Below are 19,668 nucleotides of genomic sequence, written 5' to 3' on the forward strand. Positions count from 1 at the left end.
TTTTTTTGCCTTCTTTGCTTCCTCTGTCTAAAGTAATTGCAAATATTCTTTCAGAAAGAGTATTGAGACAGGGAAGCACAGAAAGCAAAAAAGTATAGGCTATATATTTATATATATCGTTTTTAAAGCATTTTCTTTTATGAAATTCCTTATTTACACATGTGAGGGGGCTATACAAATACATGGATGTTGTTTTACCTTAATACAGAGATTTTATTAGACTAAACAATGTCCTGCCTTTAACGACTTCAGCTCCGGAAGGTTTTACCCCCTTAATGACCAGGCCATTTTTTGCGATTCGGCACTATGTATTTAACGAAAAATTGTGCAGTCGTGCGACGCTGTACCAAATACAATTGATGTCCTTTTTTTCCCCCACAAATAAAGCTTTATTTTGGTGGTATTTGATCACCTCTGCAGTTTTTAGATTTTGCGCTAAAAACAAAAATGAAGCAACATTAAGAAAAAAAATATTTTTTACTTTCTGCTATAAAACATTCCCAAAAAAATTTTTAAAATCTAATTTTTTTTATCAGTTTAGGCCAATTTGTATTCTACTACATATTTTTGCTAAAAAATAATCCCAAAAAGCGTATTTTAATTGGTTTGCGCAAAAGTTATAGCGTTTACAAACTACAGGATAGATTTTTGGACTTTTTATTTATTTTTTTGTTTTTATTAGTAATGGCGGTGATCAGCGATTTTTAGCGGGACTGCAACATTACAGATCGGACCCCTAACAGACATTTTTGACACTTTTTGGGGACCAGTGACATTAATACAGTAATCAGTGCTAAATAATATGCACTGTTACTGTATAAATGACACTGGCAGGGAAGGGGTTAACACTGGGGGTGATCAAAGGGGTTAATGTATACCTAAATATGTTTACTGCCTGTGGGGGGAAGGGTTCTGTGACAGGCACAGAGAGCCAGGGTTGTAGCTTAGCTGAAACTCCTGATCTCGCCCTGCCTGTGTGACAAAAGACTTGCCTGCTTTGTTTACATAAGCAGGCAGGTCTTCTGTCAGTTTCTCTGACGTTTGTGGAAGGCCGGCGGCAATCGCCCTCGCTCCTCCCACAGCCCGCCTCCCACTGTGTCCTGTCAAGTCCGCTTGCACAAAGTCACGTAGATCTACCAGATTACCAGTATATAATACTCCTACTTGCTAATTATTAACAATTCCAAGATTTGGTGTCATAATGGGTTCATAGAAAATTTTATGGTGGGGCCTTGGGCAGGGGTGAGGGGGGCATTGGGTGGAGCTAGGGTGGTACTTACTTTTAAATGTGGGAGGAGCTTTAAAATATGGGAGGGGTTATCAAATTTACCTTCAGGCTGAAGCCCCTGGTCTTTTTCCCACCTAGCAACGCCCTTGCACACAGGAACAATCTTCCTTTAAAGCATTGTTCTCTGAGACTGTAATTTTCCAGAATCCCGATTTTCTGCGAGGAATAGCAAGTGCTCTCTTGCCCAAGGGCAGAAACAAACTTGTTTTTTTCCTGAGCATTATCATATATTCCTGTAAATATCATAGAATAGGACATAAATGATAGATTCAATTCTAGATTATCGTGATCACTATTGTACTATGTGCCACAGTATTAGCAGGAATCCCAGCAAGCTCTCCCCATCTCTGTATATTATAGGTGACATGTTCAAACCTCACTGCCAACAGAAACTCTCTTGGGACAGGAGCAAGCCAACTTTTCAGACCATTATGAAGCCATATGATTAGCTCATTGTGCAATAAATGTATTCAGAGCAAATGAAAAACAGTTACATTTCTACTTTAATTGTCCTATGAGCTTAGCCTGTTTTTGCCAGATATTTTAATGCATTTAAACTTGAAAATGTTTTTCTCCACAAAACATCAGTTCCTCTATGAGCATTGTCTGTGCTTTTTAATATTAATAAACAATAATGTTTGTCAGGGAGGCTTCCACTATATCCCAGGAATACTATCTGTGAGGTTTGAGTTCCTAGCTCATAGTTTACTGCCAAGAGTGATTTTTGTCCTGAGAAAGCAGCTAAAGAAATTATACATTTTTCTTTTGCTTGGCATTACATTGGTCAGAGTAAGGGGCAGATGTTGACAAGCTAGACAGCAAGGGAAAGTGGGGTGTTGATCCTATCAGCATGGTGCATCTCTTTCATTGTCCAATTAGCAGACTGTAGGATGGTCAATGACTAGGTTGTTTTCCCTAATGTGTATCTAAAGCCTTTTCTCAGACCTTTATTGCTATCTCCCAAATGGGACAAAAGTAAATTTTGAAAAATGTTTTTGCTATATCTACTATCTATATCTACTATCTATCTACTTTCACATCACTGAGGATAATTGATTTTAAGCTATCATCCAGACCACCAGACTTGCTAAACAGTTTTCAAATTGAGTATAATCACTTTAGCCCTTTTTCATAGATTGTGTGCTGTAACTATGGTAAGAAGACGTTGTTATGTATGGTTTTATGAATAAATGTACATAATGAACATGTTTTTGTTTTTGTCTGTATTATTCATCTGAAATACATTATTGATACCAGCAGCAATTATACAAAGTTTTCTTATTAGGAAGTAAATGATCTGTAGGTTGATAGATGAATCACAGAGCTTTTTTTTAATTGACCTCAATAAAAATCTAACTGACATCTTTAGTCTTAATATTATCATGTTGTCAATTGCCTCACTAAATCAGTCGAAGATGACATTCTAAATTTAAATTAAAGGCCAATTTAAATTATCTATGACAGACACAACATATGTTTTAGAAATGAACTATAATGTTTTCCATTATAAAATTCTTGGTAAATTTGTGAAGCAGAACTGACATATAAACACCAGGTGTTGGATGATATTGATTGTTATGACTATGAAAATAAGGGTCAGCCATTGTGTTGTCAGAATTTAGATTCTTCAAATATCCTCTAAAGTAGTGTAGATAACTAATCAAACAATATCCCCAAGTTCTCAGAATACTGTAGATGTTATTTATAAATGATTGCATCGTGAAAATAATGTTAAGACCTAAAGGAAATACTTGTTATGATGTATATATTGGGTGACAGAAATGGGTGAAAAGGGAAGGGAGGACAGCAGAGGGGAGAGGTGAAAAGAGAAGACTGAAGAAGAAAGAAAGGAGAAAAATAAAGAAGAAAAAAGGAAGGAAGGATTACATATACACCACACTTCTTGCATGGCCATGAAATCTATGGCACTTTTAAGACCTGAACTTCCTGGTTTTTTCCTCTCGAGTGGATTTTCCATACATTTTCATGGAGAATCTACTCCCGAAAATGGACACGGCAATACTGATGTAACTAACCCCCAGTAGGACTGGACAGCAAATCCACTCTATAGAATGGAAACAAAGTTCTGCTCACTGCTGAGCCTAACACAGCAGGACTGGGGTTCGGGGAGATCCCACTGTTATGGTCAATTGGGTATAAACCCCTTCCACACTCCACCCAAAACAAAAAGGTTCTAGGTTTTTGACACTACAAATAAAATCCAAGGGTGTAAAAGAGTAATAATCTGAGTAGGTGATTAAGTGATATGCCTCCTAATAATATTTGCTAACTCTCCCTTTTTCCTAAATCATAGTCTGAGTATATCATCAACTGCTTTTATATTTAAAACCTACAACGGTTTAGAGCAGTGGTTCTTAACCTGGGTTCGATCGAACCCCAGGGGTTCGGTGAGTCAGTCTCAGGGGTTCGGCGGGGGGGCAACAGGGCAATTGCTCCCCCCGAGAAAATATTACTGATTGTGAGGCCACCCCCCCCCCCCCGGGAAATCAGAGCTGTGGTCGGGACGACTCACAGCCATTACACATAGACACTTGACGCTCTGCCCCCTGTACCTCCCCCAGCAGGTTTCCAGCCTATCTCCTGCAGGCTGCTTGCTGCTTGAGTGGGCGGGATGGGGATGTACCTGACCACGGAGATCGTGCCCGCCTGGAAGAGGGAAGTGTGAGCAGCTGAGCAGAGGGAGCCGAGTGAATGTTCCTGGAGGTAGGCTCAGCTAGCTGTACATGGTGGATTTGTTTGCAAGCACCTCTATGCTAACTCTGCTGAGTTACTGCAGCTTAGCATAGAGGTGCTGTTAGCTGACAAATGGAAATGCATGTCCTTTTCATTTAGCTCAATAAGCATTGTGAATGCCCCCTGGTGTGTGCCCTCCTGATACCCCTTTGTATGCCCTTCCAACACCTCCCCCCCAGTGTGTGTCCTCCTGACACCCTATGGTATGCCCTCCCAACCCCCCCCCAGTGTGTGCCCCCCTGACACCCCATGGTATGCCCTCCCAACACCTCCCCCCAGTGTGTTCCCTCTTGACACCCCATGGTATGTCCTCCCAACCCCCCCAGTGTGTGCCCTCCTAATACCCCATGGTATGCCCTCCCAACACCTCCCCCCAGTGTGTGCCCTCCTGCCACCCTATGGTATGCCCCCCCAACCCCCCACCCCAGTGTGTTCCCTCCTGACACCCCATGGTATGCCGTCCCAACCCCCCCAAGTGTGAGCCTCCCTGACACCCCATTGTATGCCCTCCCAACCCCACCTCAGTGTGCCCTCCTGACACCCCATGGTATGCCCCCCCCCAGTGTGTGCCCTCCTGATACCCCATGGTATGCCTTCCCAACCCCCCCCCCCCAGTGTGTGCCCTCCTGGCTCCCCCAGTGTGTGCCCTCCCAACCACTGATGTGTGCCCTCCTGACACCCAGTGTGTGGCCTCACTACCCTCCCCCACAGTGTGTGTCCTCCTGACCCTCCCCCCAGTGTATGCCCTTCCAACCCCCTGGTGTGTGCCCTCATAACCCCCCAGTGTGTGCCCTCCTGACCCCCCCCCCAGTGTGTGCCCTCCTGACCCTCCCCTGGTGTGTGCCCTCCCAGCCCCTTGGTGTGTGGCTTTACTGGTCCCTGTACACTGTCCTATCCTCTGTCCTGTCAACTCCTGTCCTCTGCCCTATTCTCTGTACACCGTCCTACAGCCTACTGACCACTCTATCCTTCCCTACAATCAACTGACCCGTATACACTGCCATACATGCTACTGGCCTCTGTACACTGCCGTACATCCTACTGACCTTTCTACACCGCCCTAAAAACTACTGACCCCTATACACTGCCCTACATGCTACTGACCTCGCTACACTGCCCTACAAACTACTAAGCACTGTACACTACCTTACAAACTACTGAGCACTGTACACTACCCTACAAACTACTGACCACTGCACACTGCCCTACAAACTACTCACTACTGCACACTGCCCTACAGCCTGCTGACCTCTGTATGCTGCCCTACAGCCTACTGACCTCTGTACGCTGCCCTACATACTACTGACCTCTGTACATTTTACTTTGTATGATACGTTTAATTCAGTTCTGTAAACAACACCTTATTTTCTGGCAGTGCCCCTCCCGAGACTAGACTCATAAAATCATATTTTATTTCTCCAATTAAGAAGGGTTCGGTGAATGCGCATATGAAGCTGGTGGGGTTCAGTACCTCCAACAAGGTTAAGAACCACTGGTTTAGAGTCTGTAATAAATGAAAATGGCAGAATATTGACTGGCTGTTAGAATCGCTGAGTGTATCCCTTTAGACCATTACCACCCACTCAATATCTGAACAATCTTTCGTTTACACAGTATCTCACAAAAGTGAGTACACCCCTCACATTTTTGTAAATATTTTATTATATCTTTTCATGTGACAACACTGAAGAAATTACATTTTGCTACAATCTAAAGTAGTGAGCGTACAGCTTGTATAACAGTGTATATTTACTTTCCCCTCAAAATAACTCAACACACAGCCATTAACATCTAAACCGCTGGCAACAAAAGTGAGTTCACGCCTAAGTGAAAAATGTGCAAATTGGGCCCAGTCAGCCATTTTCCCTTCCCGGTGTCATGTGGCTTGTTAGTGTTATAAGGTCTCAGGTGTGAATGGGGAGCAGGTGTGTTAAATTTGGTGTTATCGCTCTCACTCTCTCATACTGGTCACTGGATGTTCAACATGGCATATCATGGCAAAGAACTCTCTGAGTATCTGAAAAAAAGAATGGTCGCTCTACATAAAGATGGCCTAGGCTATAAGAAGATTGCCAAGACCCTGAAACTGAGCTGCAGCATGATGGCCCAGACCATACAGCGGTTTACCAGGACAGGTTCCACTCAGAACAGGCCTCTATTTAGACTATAGAGAGACTTTTGTTGAGGGAAGCCAAGAATCCCTGCAGCCCATCAGAGTAACCAACTACATGTCATCAGCGTACCCAAGTACCTGTCACCAGCCTATCAGAGTACCCGAGTACCTGTCATCAGTCCATCAGAGTACCCGAGTACCTGTCATCAGTGTACCAGAGTACCTGTATCCAGCCCTTCAGAGTACCTGAGTACCTGTCTGCAGCCCATCCGAGTACCTATCTCCAGCTCATCAGGGTATCTGAGTACCTATCTGCAGCCCAATAGAGTAACCGAGTACCTGTCTCCTGCCCATTAAAGTACCCCGAGTACCTGTCTCCAGCCCATCAGAGTACCCAAATACCTCTCTGCAGCCCATCATAGTACCCAAGTACCTCTCTGTAGCCCATCAGAGTACCCGACTACCTGTCTCCAGTCCAGCGTGCCCGAGTACCTATCTGCAGCCCATCAGATAACCCAAGTACCTGTCTCTAGCCCATCAGAGTACCCAAGTACCTCTCTGAAGCCCATCAGAGTACCCGAGTACCTTTCTGAAGCCCATCAGAGTACCTGAGTACCTAACTGCAGCCCATGCCTCATAGATTACGTGTCGGGTGTTTGCTTTCCAAAATGGGGTCATTTTGTGGACGTTCCCTTGTCCTGGTGCTCCAGGGCATTCAAAAGTGCGATGGGTTGTAATGAAATTAGATGTGTAATTTATGCTCCTAAAATGCCTGAATGTGCTACTTGGATGTTGGGCCTCTGTATGTAGCCAGGCTGTGTAAAAGTCTCACACATGGGTTATTGCCATACTCATGAGGAGTATCAGAATGTATTTTGGGGTGTAATTTTTGGTATGTACATGATGTGTGTTAGAAATATCTTATAAATTGACAATTTTGTGTAAAAAAAAATATGTTTTAATTTTCTTTCCACAAAATCATGTGAAAAAAATGACATGTTCAAAAGACTCATAATGCCTCATAGAATAAACATCGGGGTGTTTGCTTTACAAAATGGGGTCATTCTCTGGGTAATTCGATTGTCCTGGTGCTCCAGGGCCTTTAAAAGTGTGATAGGTCGTTAGGAAATTATATGTGTAATTTATGCTCGTAGAACACCTGACGGTGCTCCTTTCATGTTGGGCCTCTGTATGTGGCCCAGCTGTTTAAAAGTTTCACACATGGGGTATCGCCATACTCAGGAGAAGTAGTAGAATTTATTTTGGGGTGTAATTGCAAGTATGCCTATACTGTGTGTGAGAAATAACTTGTTATTATGACAATTTTGTGTAAAAAAAAATTATTTATTTTCCCAAGAATTGTGGGAAAAAATTACAACTTCAAAAAACTCACAATGCTGCTTACAAAATATCTTTGAATGTGTACTTTCCAAGAAGGTGGTTATTTGGGGGGGTATTTGTACTGTCCTGACATTTCAGGGCCTCAAGAAATTAGATAGGCCGTCGGTACATCAGGTGTGATCAATTTTCAGTGATTGGCACCATAGCTTGTAGACTCTATAACTTTCACACAGACTAAATAATATCCACTAATTTGGGGTATTTTTTACCAAAGATATGTAGCAGTATACATTTTGGCCCAAATTTATGAAAAAAAAATTACTTATTTGCAAAATTTTATAATAGAATCTAAAACAAAATGTTTTTTTTTTCAAAATTTTCGCTCTTTTTTTACTTATATCGCAAACAAAAACCCAGTGGTGATTAAATACCACCAAAAGAAAGTTCTATTTGTGTTAAAAAAATGATAAAAAATTTGATTGGGTACAGCGTTGCATGGCTAATTATCATTCAAAGTGTGAGAGCGCTGAAAGCTGAAAATTGGTCTGAGCAGGAAGGGGGTGTAACTGCCCTGTATGGAAGTGGTTAAACAGATATCTCTCTCCGTGTTGCAGAAAACTTTTTGGATTGGATGAATCATTTGTTTCTTAATTAGACAAAAATTATTTCTATTTAGACTATAGAGAGACTTTTGTTAAGGGAAGCCAAGAATCCCTGGATTATAGAGCCATACCTTCAGGTTTAGGTGTTCTAAGAATATGTTGCCACAACCAGAATGCTTCACCAAGTGGCTGGCCTGCTGTTCTCATGCACTGCCAGAAAGCAAAGCAAAAGTCCTCGGCGGGTATGTTTTGTCTACCATCCATTTTTTTTTTACTTGCAATGAATTTTAAATATATAATATGTAAATAAGTACTTTTATGTTTAATTCCTTATACAATCATGAATGAAGTAAAAGTTTAAATAATGTGTAGGAGTAATACACATTTACAATATGAATTATCTCATAATATCAGGATTGCTGGGTTAGCCTAAGGTTTAATAGAATGATTAAGCTGGCGGTATGTGCTCAGAAAACTGCACATTTGTTAGTTATGTAAGACCTATTCATTCTGGTGTGTGTGCAATTATTCAAATTAGGCAGAACAAAAATGTTCAAACTGAAAGGAAATTAGAGAAAATAAACTTCCCTCTAACAATACCTAATTACAAATATTGCTAATTGTTGTTTACTGCAGTGGAAGAATCGGGAACACAGCCAAGTGCATTAATAGGCTTTTAGCATGTGCTTGGAGCAATGCTTACTTATCAGCATGATCACCAACAGGCTATGTGTTTTCTTCCAGCCTTCTGTAAATACAACATTTATGTAGCCAATAGTATAAGGGACCATATAATGTCAAATACTATATTATATAGTAGGGTTGCACCGATACCGCCTATTCTAGGCATTTGTACATGTATAAGTACTCGTACAAATGCATTGATACTCTAATCCAGAGGTATAGCCCTACAAACTATGGCCCTCCAGTTGTTCAGGAACTACAATTCCAATCATGCCTAGTCAGGTCTGTGAATGTCAGAGTTTTATGCTCATGGGATGTGTAGTTCAGCAACAGCTGTAGGGCCATAGTTTGGAGATCCCTGCTCGATACCTTCTGGCTCAGTTCTTTCAGCTGTGAGCGGGATTTCCTTGCTAACAACTGAAATGTAAAGAAAAGAATGCCGGCAATTATTGCTTGTTAAGGTGCAGGGCCGCCTCATCCTTTACAACCAATGACATTTCATCTGTCCGCATAATTTCCCCTCCCGCTGCCTCTTCTCCTTCGCCAGCTGTCACCCTCCTGTCCTAAAGGACAGAGAGAGCAGTGCCATCTAAGTACAGTATGATTGCATTTTAATGTATAAAAGGCTTCCAGCACTTCCAAATAAATTGGGAGACATTCGAGTGCACTGATGATGTCACTTCTAGGTACATCATCAGTGTCCCTGAGTGTCTCCGAGTTTACCAGGAAGCGCTGGGAGCCACCAGTGCCCTGGACCTCTGGCTACCGACACACCAGTGGCTACCACCTGAGAGTAGAGTGGATAAACTAAGATCAAACAAAAAAAAAAAAAACGGCAGACTAGATTGACTACTCTGACTTTTTTCTGCTGTCGCTTTTCTATGTTTCTACAATAGCATTTCTAAACCACACTCAAAGATACGCCATAAAAAAAATAAAAAAACATAATTTTATTTAACTCAACAAATAAATGAATAAATCGCATTTACAATACATTCTCATAGTTACATAGTTAGCCAGATAAATAATATAAAAGAGAATCCGCGCACAAGAATAAATTATAAAAAGTCCAAAAGCGGGTGGCTGCCAGCAAATTCTGATTAAGATGACTCAGATCTAATGTGAAAATGTTGTGGGTTTGCGGCGCTCTGAAAATAGTCTTTGTAAAATGATAGGGACAATCCAATCTGCTTACCAGATGAAAGGATAAAATAGACCTATCGGTAAGTAGAGGTGGTGTAGGATCTCGTTATTCCAGCTTGACTTGCTACTCCAGTTTGGCTCGATCAAATCAATGTAGATCGCAGGAAATATGCAAATAAACAAGAAAACATCTCATGGTGCAGCATATCCTAACTTTTGGATTAGGAGCAAAAACTTGCCACCAAGAGCTGAAAAAGCTCCTCAATGAATGATAAAAGAGGGCCGCTCACCAGAAATGTATATATATATATAGATAATGATTACAAATGAAAGACCGTCACCAGAATCCCATGGAAATCATCCAACAATGGTGGTCACACAGGCTGCTTACCAGATAAAAATGGGGAAGGTGCGTTGTTATATAGTAGGGTTGCACCGATACCGCCTATTCTAGGCATTTGTACATGTATAAGTACTCGTACAAATGCATTGATACTCTAATCCAGAGGTATAGCCCTCCAAACTGAGGCTCAGATGATGACTGATTGGCCGAAATGCATCAGGTGACCTTCCTGCAGCTTTCAAGACACGCTCTTTTGAATGTACACCGCGGTTTTCCTCTACACTTCTGCTGATTTTATGAGTTTTTATGTAAGTGACTACAATAAATGTAAATGAGTTTTTAATACTGCACCATGAGCCCCTTTCCTTTCTTTTGGTATTGAAACCTTCTCGGTGGATTCGTTTATCTGAATGTTTGACCATCCTTTGTATGAGATCGCTTTTACCATAAAGAAATTGGCTGGAACCCTGCATCTGGTAAGCAGCCCATTTATATAAACCTGCAGGTGTTTTCAAGCTATATGCAAGGAACTTGGTGGCGGTCTTTAACTAGAAACTCTATTGGTGTTTTAACATACTACACTATATACATCTTTTCTTTCCATTTTGGAGTTCATGTTTTCAGCTGTTGAGACCTGATTCCTTTGGAAGTGGCTATCCGAAGTGCAGTTTTTTATACATAACGCACCTTTCCCACTTTTATCTGGTAAGCAGCCTGTGTGACCACCATTGTTGGATGATTTCCATGGGATTCTGGTGACGGTCTTTCAACTGTAATCATTATCTATATATATATATATATATATATATATATATATATACCTTTCTGGTGAGCGGCCCTCTTTTATCATTCATTGAGGAGCTTTTTCAGCTCTTGGTGGCGGGTTCTAGCTCCTAATCCAAAAGTTAGGATATGCTGCACCATGAGATGTTTTCTTGTTTATTTGCATATTTCATGCGATCTACATTGATTTGATCGAGCCAAACTGGAGTAGCAAGTCAAGCTGGAATAACGAGATCCTACACCGGCTCTACTTACCGATAGGTCTATTTTATCCTTTCATCTGGTAAGCAGATTGGATTGTCCCTATCATTTTACAAAGACTATTTTCAGAGCGCCGCAAACCCACAACATTTTCACATAGTTAGCCAGGTTGAAAAAAGTCTACCTAGATCACATATGTCAAACACAAGGCCCGCGGGCTGAATCCGGCCCTCCAGACTATTTCATGTGGCCCTCACAACCCTCCTGCAGCTGCAGCACCCCCTCTTCTCAGCCCCCACCTTGTCTTAGCAGTTGGCAGCAGAGAAGAGAACAGAACTCCTCCACTAGATCCAGCGCTTCTCTATGCAGCGGTGGAGAGGATCTTCTCTGGCTGCCCCCCCCACCCAACCGTCTGCAGCAAAGAGGTAGACAGAACTCCTCCTTCAGATCCTGTGCTCTCTGTGCAGCCATAGCACCCCCTTGTCCCTGTCTTCCTTGTCTCAGCATTTGGCTGACTTGGCCCTCCTCTGATCCTCCTCCAGACCCTGATTGCCAGCTCTGCCCTCGCTTCCTCCAGGCAGCAGCACAAGGAGTATATTCATATAGTCTTGCAGATACAACTAGCCCTTTTAACCCTCCTATTGTGTTAGGGTCAGAACCGACCCGTTTTCAGGTTTTGAATGTCTATAAGTATCATATAAATGTGTTTATTGCATCAAGATTTTTTTACTTTGTCAGGAACCTCTATGTAAACAATGTAATAGAAAAAGAATCCTTTTCACTAAATTATAAAATACTGTGGTAAAAAATTAAGATGTTTATGGTGTTAGGGTCAATTCTGACCCAGTTATAATATAGGATTATAGGACACTAATAAGTGCCAAAACTGAAATCATAAACACTCTCTCTGCTTAGTAACACTGACAGCCAATCACCTCTCAACCCTGTGAGCTGTAGTTAGGGAAGGGCCTATCTCTTTGCCTGCTTGTCTGCTTCTCTAAATAAAGTAAAGAAACATAGGACCAATACATTTCAGAGTTGCTGGTTTATTTTACCATTTTTTAAATTTGAAAATGAGAGGTATGCTATCAAAAGAAAGGTCTAAGGGGTCACACCAAAAATATTAAAACCAATCTTTTCAAGGATAAAGAAGCCTAACAAGGTAACCAAGAGGTAAGAAACAAATTGGATGATAAATAATTGTTCAGAGGGTATTTTATGGCTGATTTAAGACACAATAGGGTTAAGCCAACCATATTGCTGATGCGGCCCTCGATGATATTGAGTTTGACACCCCTAATCTAGTTTAATAGACAGAAAAAAACGAATTAATAGAAAAACCTCCATATACACAATCCTATGCCCACAGTTGATCCAGAGGAAGGCAAAAAACCCCAATAACGCATTATCCAATTCGTTCCAGTGGGGAAAAAATTCCTTCCTGAACCCCCAGGGGACAATTGGAGATTCCCTGGATCAACTGCCTCTGGGGTAATTACCTATGAACGTTAGTTATATTTATAGTTATATTTATACTTCAAAGTAGGATATGGAGACATAGTAAAGTAAAACCTTGGATTGAGAGTAACTTGGTTTGAGAGTGTTTGCAAGACAAGAAAAAATGTTAAATAAATTTTGACTTGATAAACAAGCGATGTCTTGATATACAAGTATCTTCATGTCACAACTGAGTATAAAAGAGAAGAAGTGTAGTAATATGGTTACATTTAATGAAGGTACAATATTTAGCAACTCATATGGTTGATGATTAAAACAGGCACATCTAAGTATGCAGGCATCCGGGGTAAAGCTGTCCCCAGGCATAGACCATCCTCCTTACCACCATCAATGTCATCCCTTCCACACTGCGCTCCACGAGTGCTTCAAGCCTCACTTTCAGATCGCTCTACTGCAGGGTAGTCTTCCCGGTCACGATTGCAGACTGACAGCGGTGAGAGCCGGCAGTGCAGAAGATGGTCTATGTGGACAACTTTACCCCAGATGCCTGCATACTTAGATTTGCCTCTTTTAATCATCAACCATGTGAGTTACTTAATGTTGAACCTTCACAAAATCTAACCATATTGCTACACTTAGAGGCGCCTCTCTTCCCCTTGTGGAGGCTGCCATTTGTGGATGGACATTTTATGGTTACACAACCAAATCACATTGCTATTATCTTTGTATATGGACTATAAACTGAAAGACTTATGATTAAATGGTTGTGGAACTAATCATCTGAGTTTCCATTATTTCTTATGGGGAAATTCACTTTGATATACGGGTGCTTTGGATTACAAGCATGTTTCTGGACTGACTTATGCTCGCAATCCAAGGTTTTACTGTATATGAAGAAAATTATATAAATCTAGTGAGGTGGGCTACAAAACATTTTCCCCTTTTTATTTTGTGGAAATTCTACTGTTAACATGATCACATGTGATGAATATGACAATAATAATTCATTTCTGTGCCTGTTTAGATAAAATTTGGTGTTGACTAGAATGCACCTCCCCCTTATTAATCTATGTAGCGAGGTGATGAGTGTAAATACAACTTCTATCTGACACTTCCTTCTATCAGGTATGTAGAAAATGCAACTAGTGCAATGGTGAACCACTGTACTCTTCCTCAAAATGAACATATAAATATAAACAGAATCACCTAGCAAATGAAAAAGTAAATCCAAACCAATAGTCCATAAGTATAATATGATAAAAGTAACAATCCTCTAATAATAATCTTCATAAAGTGCAATGAAAGTGTTCTCTTCCCATGCAGAGCAGTGGTGATGTCATTTGTAGTGTTGAGCGAACACGGACTGTATTATTCGTGTTCGTACCGAATAATTGGATTTTTGTTACCCGAACACGGACCCGAAAACTTTACTGTATGTTCGGGTTTAAAATCCGTGTTCGGTCATTTTATTTCCTGTTTTGTATGTAATGGCGCGCTTTTAATGGCGGGCTTTCAACAGCCAATCAACAAGTGTTTAACTGGTGTGCGCCATCACAGCCATGCCTACTAATGTATTAGTAGCTGTGATTGGCCATCTGAAGCATGTGACCATGTCTTTATAAGTTCGAGAGCCCCAGCGTGCCACGTCATTCTGCTGTAGTTTAGGGACAGAGCACACATCATACGTGCTGGCTGCTGATTAGGGACAGACAGTGATTCTGTGAAAAATTGTGTCCGAAAAGAATGCAGGGACAGGTCGGAGTGCAGGCAGGGAAAGTTATTAGAGCATTTTAGGGCCAGGCTGGAGATTAGGCAGGGTCAGTCTACATCGATTTTGCTGTGTGGGGGGTGGTGCAGTGAGCAATCTTTTTGCCCTCACTTGAGCCCACTGAGGAGGAGGGAGAAAAAAATATTTTTTTATCAGTCTGTTGTGTGCAGCGTTCAGCTATATTTCACTACAGATTGCTGTTCTAATCTGCTGATAAAAAATTAATTTAAAGGGGAATTTTTTTTAAGAGCACTTGCCATGCTCTTAACTACATTTTGCTGCCATTTGCCGCACTCTAGCCCTTTCCATTGGTGTTTTAGAGCCATTTTAGTGCCTGAAAGTTCGGGTCCCCATTGACTTCAATGGGGTTCGGTGTCCGGGTAAAGTTCGGAAAAAGTCCGGGACAGGGACCCGGACTTTTTTTTCAAGTTCGGCCGAACCCGCCGAACACGGACATCCAGGTGTCCGCTCAACTCTAGTCATTTGTGCTTCCCTCCAGAACCTCACTCACTAAATGTATATGACCCCATATTTCTAAGTAGAGGTATTAGTGTTGTTTGGTAATGGTTCCTCAGGCTTCAGATACCTGTTGTTGGCCTTTCCAGATTCCCTGTAAAACTTCTCCCTCGTTTCTCAAACCCTGGGAACATGTAAAGTGAATAGACAAGGGCAAGCCTCCATAGTGTTAAACCATTAATTTATTGGGTAAAAATAGTAAAAATGCTCTTACAACAATTCGCATGTAATGGATCTTTAAAAAACTGCCTGTCTGGGATGCTCTGCGTTCCATGGACCGAAGACTACAAAACCGGAAGTGACGCAAATGGCTCCCCCCCCCCCAATGCATTTCGGAGCGGTTGCTCCTGATGATGACAAACAATATGGAGGCCATTTGCGTTACTTCTGGTTTTGTTGTCTTCGGTTCGTGAAACGCAGAGCGTCCCGGACAGGCAGTTTTTTAAAGCTCCATTACATTTGGTTTGCTGTAAGAGCGTTTTTACTTTTTTTTTTTATATCAAACGGATTAATTCTAAAGGACTGTTATTTTTATCATATTGCACAAATTAACTACTGATTTGGATTTACTTTCTCATTTGCTAGCTCATTCAGTTTATATTCATATGTTCATTTTGTTAAAGATTACAGTGGTTCACCATTGCACTACATATCTGGTAGAAGGAAGAGAGAAGTTGTATTCACACTCATCACCTCCCTACATATATGAAGGGGGAAGTTCATTACAGTCTGCACCAAATTTTATCTAAACAGGCAAATAAATTAATAACTATTGTCATATTTATCACAGGTGACCACTTTGACAGTAGAATATTCACAACATAAGAGGGGAAGGTGTTTTGTAGCCCACCCCTGTGTATTTGTTTTTCATTTGATAAGAAATATTAACATTGATATTGTAGTGCCACACCATAATTCAATTTATTATTACACATTTAATATATATTGGGTGCAGGCCACTGCTAGACACCAAAAAAATCTGTTGCGCAAAATAATTTCTCAGTTCATACTATATGAAGACACATATGTTATACACCAATGCTGCAAACCATTCATTAAACTAATAACCAACAGTATTTATGGGGTCCTGCAGCTTTAAGCCTCCAAAAGAAAAAAGGTAATCACAGGTGATGTCGCAAGAACTTTTTCATGCATTTCTCAGACTCTAATTTGCTTAATCAAAAACATTTAGGAACATAAACACTATATTACCAAAAGTATTGGGACACCTGCCTTTACACGCACATGAACTTTAATGGCATCCCAGTTTTTCTCCATAGGGTTCAATATTGACTTGGCCCATCCTTTGCAGCTATAACAGCTTCATCTCTTCTGGGAAAGCTGTCCACGAGGTTTAGGAGTGTGTCTATGGGAATGTTTGACCATTCTTCCAGAAGCACATTTGTGAGGTCAGGCACTAATGTTGGAGAGAAAGTCTGGCTCGCAGTCTCTGCTCTAATTCATCCCAAAGGTGTTCTATCGGGTTGAGGTCAGGACTCTGTGCAGGCCAGTCAAGTTCCTCCACCCCAAACTCGCTCTTCCATGTCTTTTTGGACCTTGCTTTATGCACTGGTGCGCAGTCATGTTGGAATAGTAACGGGCAACCCCAAACTGTTTCCACAAAGTTGAGAGCATGAAATTGTCCAAAATGTCTTGGCATGCTGATGCCTTAAGAGATCCCTTCACTGGAACTAAGCGGCCAAGCTCAACCCCTGAAAAACAACCCCACACTATAATCCTCCCTTTACCAATTGATTTGGACCAGTGCACAAAGCGAGGCCCATAAAGACATTAATGAGTGAGTTTGGGGTGGAGGAACCTGACTGGCCTGCAAAGAGTCCTGACCTCAACCCGACAGAACACCTTTGGAATGAATTAGAGCGCAGACTGCGAGCCAGGCCTTCTCGTCCAACATCAGTACCTGACCTCACAAATATGCTTCTGGAAGATTGGTCAAACATTCCCATAGACATAAACCTTGTGGACAGCCTTCCCACAAGAGTTAAAGCTGTTATAGCTGCAAAGGGTGGGCCAACACAATATTGAACCCTACAGACTAAGACTGGGATGCCATTAAAGTCGATGTGCATGTAAAGGCAGGTGTCCCAATACTTTTTGTAATATAGTGTATCTGCTAGCCACGTATATGTCTGCAGATGACATATTGTATAGGTGCACTGTCACAAGCTGTAGTCTTGTATATCTTAATAGGCCATAAGGGTATAGAGGAATGCCATTCTTATAAAAAGCCATGAAAACCAGCCAGTAAAGTAGTCTTCATATTAAAAAAAATGCCACAACAGGGTGTCAGACCACCTCAACTTGGAATTCCAAGAAAATGTGGTGGCAGATATGTAAAATCAGTTCCAGGGTTTACACGCTGAATTACATCTATTGACAAATTACTAGTCCTTCACAGGAATAAATTGATGTCGTGGCCAAGAGGACGTATTTCGAATTCCAAATGTGGACCATTCAAGCCACACGCTCACACCCTCAGATTTCAGTCTGAGAAATGCATCAAAGAGCTACCATCACTCCACCTGTGACTGCCTTCATATTTTGGAAGCCGTGTTAGTGTTACTAAACCCAGGACCCTGCATTCACTATATCTGGTCTCCCACAGTACAGAGAACCACGGAAATGCTATTATTTAAGTAAATATAAACTTCTAAATACCTTTTCTCATCAGCAGTATGTAGCAGTCTTGTGACTTCTATCAGTGTCTGGCCAAGCTTGTAGGAGGAGTTTTCATTCTCCTCTGACTGTCCTACGAGGCTGCATGACCCCTGACCCTCGGTCTCTGCTAATTGGCCCTGTGCTGACCACATGCACCCTCCTCACCAAAAAAAAAAAAAAAACTTTATAGCAATATACACCAAACTGAGCATGTGCATAGTGCCTCCCAGGCTCTGTTCTATTCTATCAGCAGAAGGATTGGAGGCAGTCAAAGAAAGGGAGGATCATAAAAGACATGTGAGTATAACAAGCATACATTTACTGCATATACAGACTGATTTTACTGTTGTGGGTTTAGTAACACTTTAGCAGAACCACATAAATAGTGTTGGTGGATGGTTGAAGGGTAGTCAGTATAGGTGTATAACATATGCATCTTCATAAACTACATTTCTGTATCATACTTGGGAGAATATATTTTATATGCGATTTTACACCGATTGAAAAAAAAGTTGGGTTTTCCAATATATCTTTATACCTGGTTTAGGAAAACTTTTGTGATATTATAAAAGTCCCTTGGTTCGCTGTTAATACTATATACTATATAGTGCTTACTTATGGATTACAGAAAATATAACAGGGTTTCACCAAGGTTATCATTTATAGTCAGTAATTGACGTATATCTTAAAACGGAGTTCCACCCAAAAGTGGAACCTCCACTAATCTACTTCCCCCCCCCTCTGGTGCCACATTTGGCACCTTTCGGGGGGAGCAGATACCTCTTTTTGACAGGAAACCCATCCCCACTTCCTTCGACCTGGATCCGGTGACACATTTGGCACCTTTCGGGGGGGGGGGGGGGATGCGGGTATCTGTTTCTGACTTTCTTCAGGCCTTGATAATTTATAGTCAGTAACTAACGTATATCTTAAGGCGGACAGGTACTAAACCCTACTTCCTTCTTCCGTTAGGAGTTTGGCCCCCTCCACCTCCCCCTCTGCCGGGCCATTCAGAAAGCACAGCACGCTTCACGCATGCACAGTAGGGAAATGGCTGTGAAGCCGTAAGGCTTCACTCACGGTTTCCCTTACCAAGAATGGTGGGGGCAGCACCCGAAAGCTGATGGAAACATCGGCTGGGGTGCCAACATCGCTGGATTCCAGGACAAGTAAGTGTCCTAATATTAAAACCAGCAGCTACAATATGTAAGCCCAAATTATTTACATTCACTTCTAATAGACACAATGTCAAGTTAGAGGAAATCTCTCCAATGTAAGGGAAATCTCCTCTTAGACAGTTGTCACTAAAACAAATGCTCCATTTGGAAAATCTACCCTCTATTCCTGCTCTTGTGACAACTGAAAATGTTAGATTTTTTTCCTCTCTTTCTGTCCTAGTGCTAAAATCAACAGGGCACATTGAGGGGGTAAAAATACCAAGACCATGTAGTAAAGAAGTTTTACATCAAGGTTATTTCCTTTTCTTGCCTACTTAGCAATACAGAACTGGTTCTATCTTTAAAAAAAATCACTATTCCCAACCCAACCAGTCAACATTTATTACATGTTTTCAGATATTAGTTAAATTAATTATTCGCCAATACACCCTGTACTGAATGGCAGACATCTAATGTCCATGAGCATGTTATGACTGTATGACTGAATATGACTATGAGAAAAGCCAAGCACAGACATGGATGCTCTTACCACTGAAGAGAACATAAGACATATACTTTAGAATTCACAGTATAAAATGAACACAATTATTTAAGATTAGAACACATGATGTCTAGCCTACATATTAGCAGCCAATTTGAAAGGAGAAGACACTGCAGAGACATGCATTGACTAAAACATATCGGAAATTACATGCAAGAGTTTTAGGCTTATTTTCACACAGAAAGCAGAAATCTGTTAAACAAGATTGGTTGATAGAATAAAAGCTGAACATGCAATAAATAAATTAATAAATAATCGCCATGCTAGCAAACACAC

General features: G+C 41.2%; 1 protein-coding gene across 1 annotated transcript in view; it reads right to left on the reverse strand.

The window, feature by feature from the left end:
- LOC309556717 (sodium channel protein type 5 subunit alpha-like) overlaps positions 1–19,668 on the reverse strand; it is a 600,678-nt gene that overhangs the window by 59,746 nt on the left and 521,264 nt on the right.

The sequence above is a fragment of the Pelophylax lessonae genome (genome assembly GCF_965119305.1).
Source record: "Pelophylax lessonae genome assembly, chromosome: 5".
NCBI classification, from domain to species: Eukaryota; Metazoa; Chordata; class Amphibia; order Anura; family Ranidae; genus Pelophylax; species Pelophylax lessonae.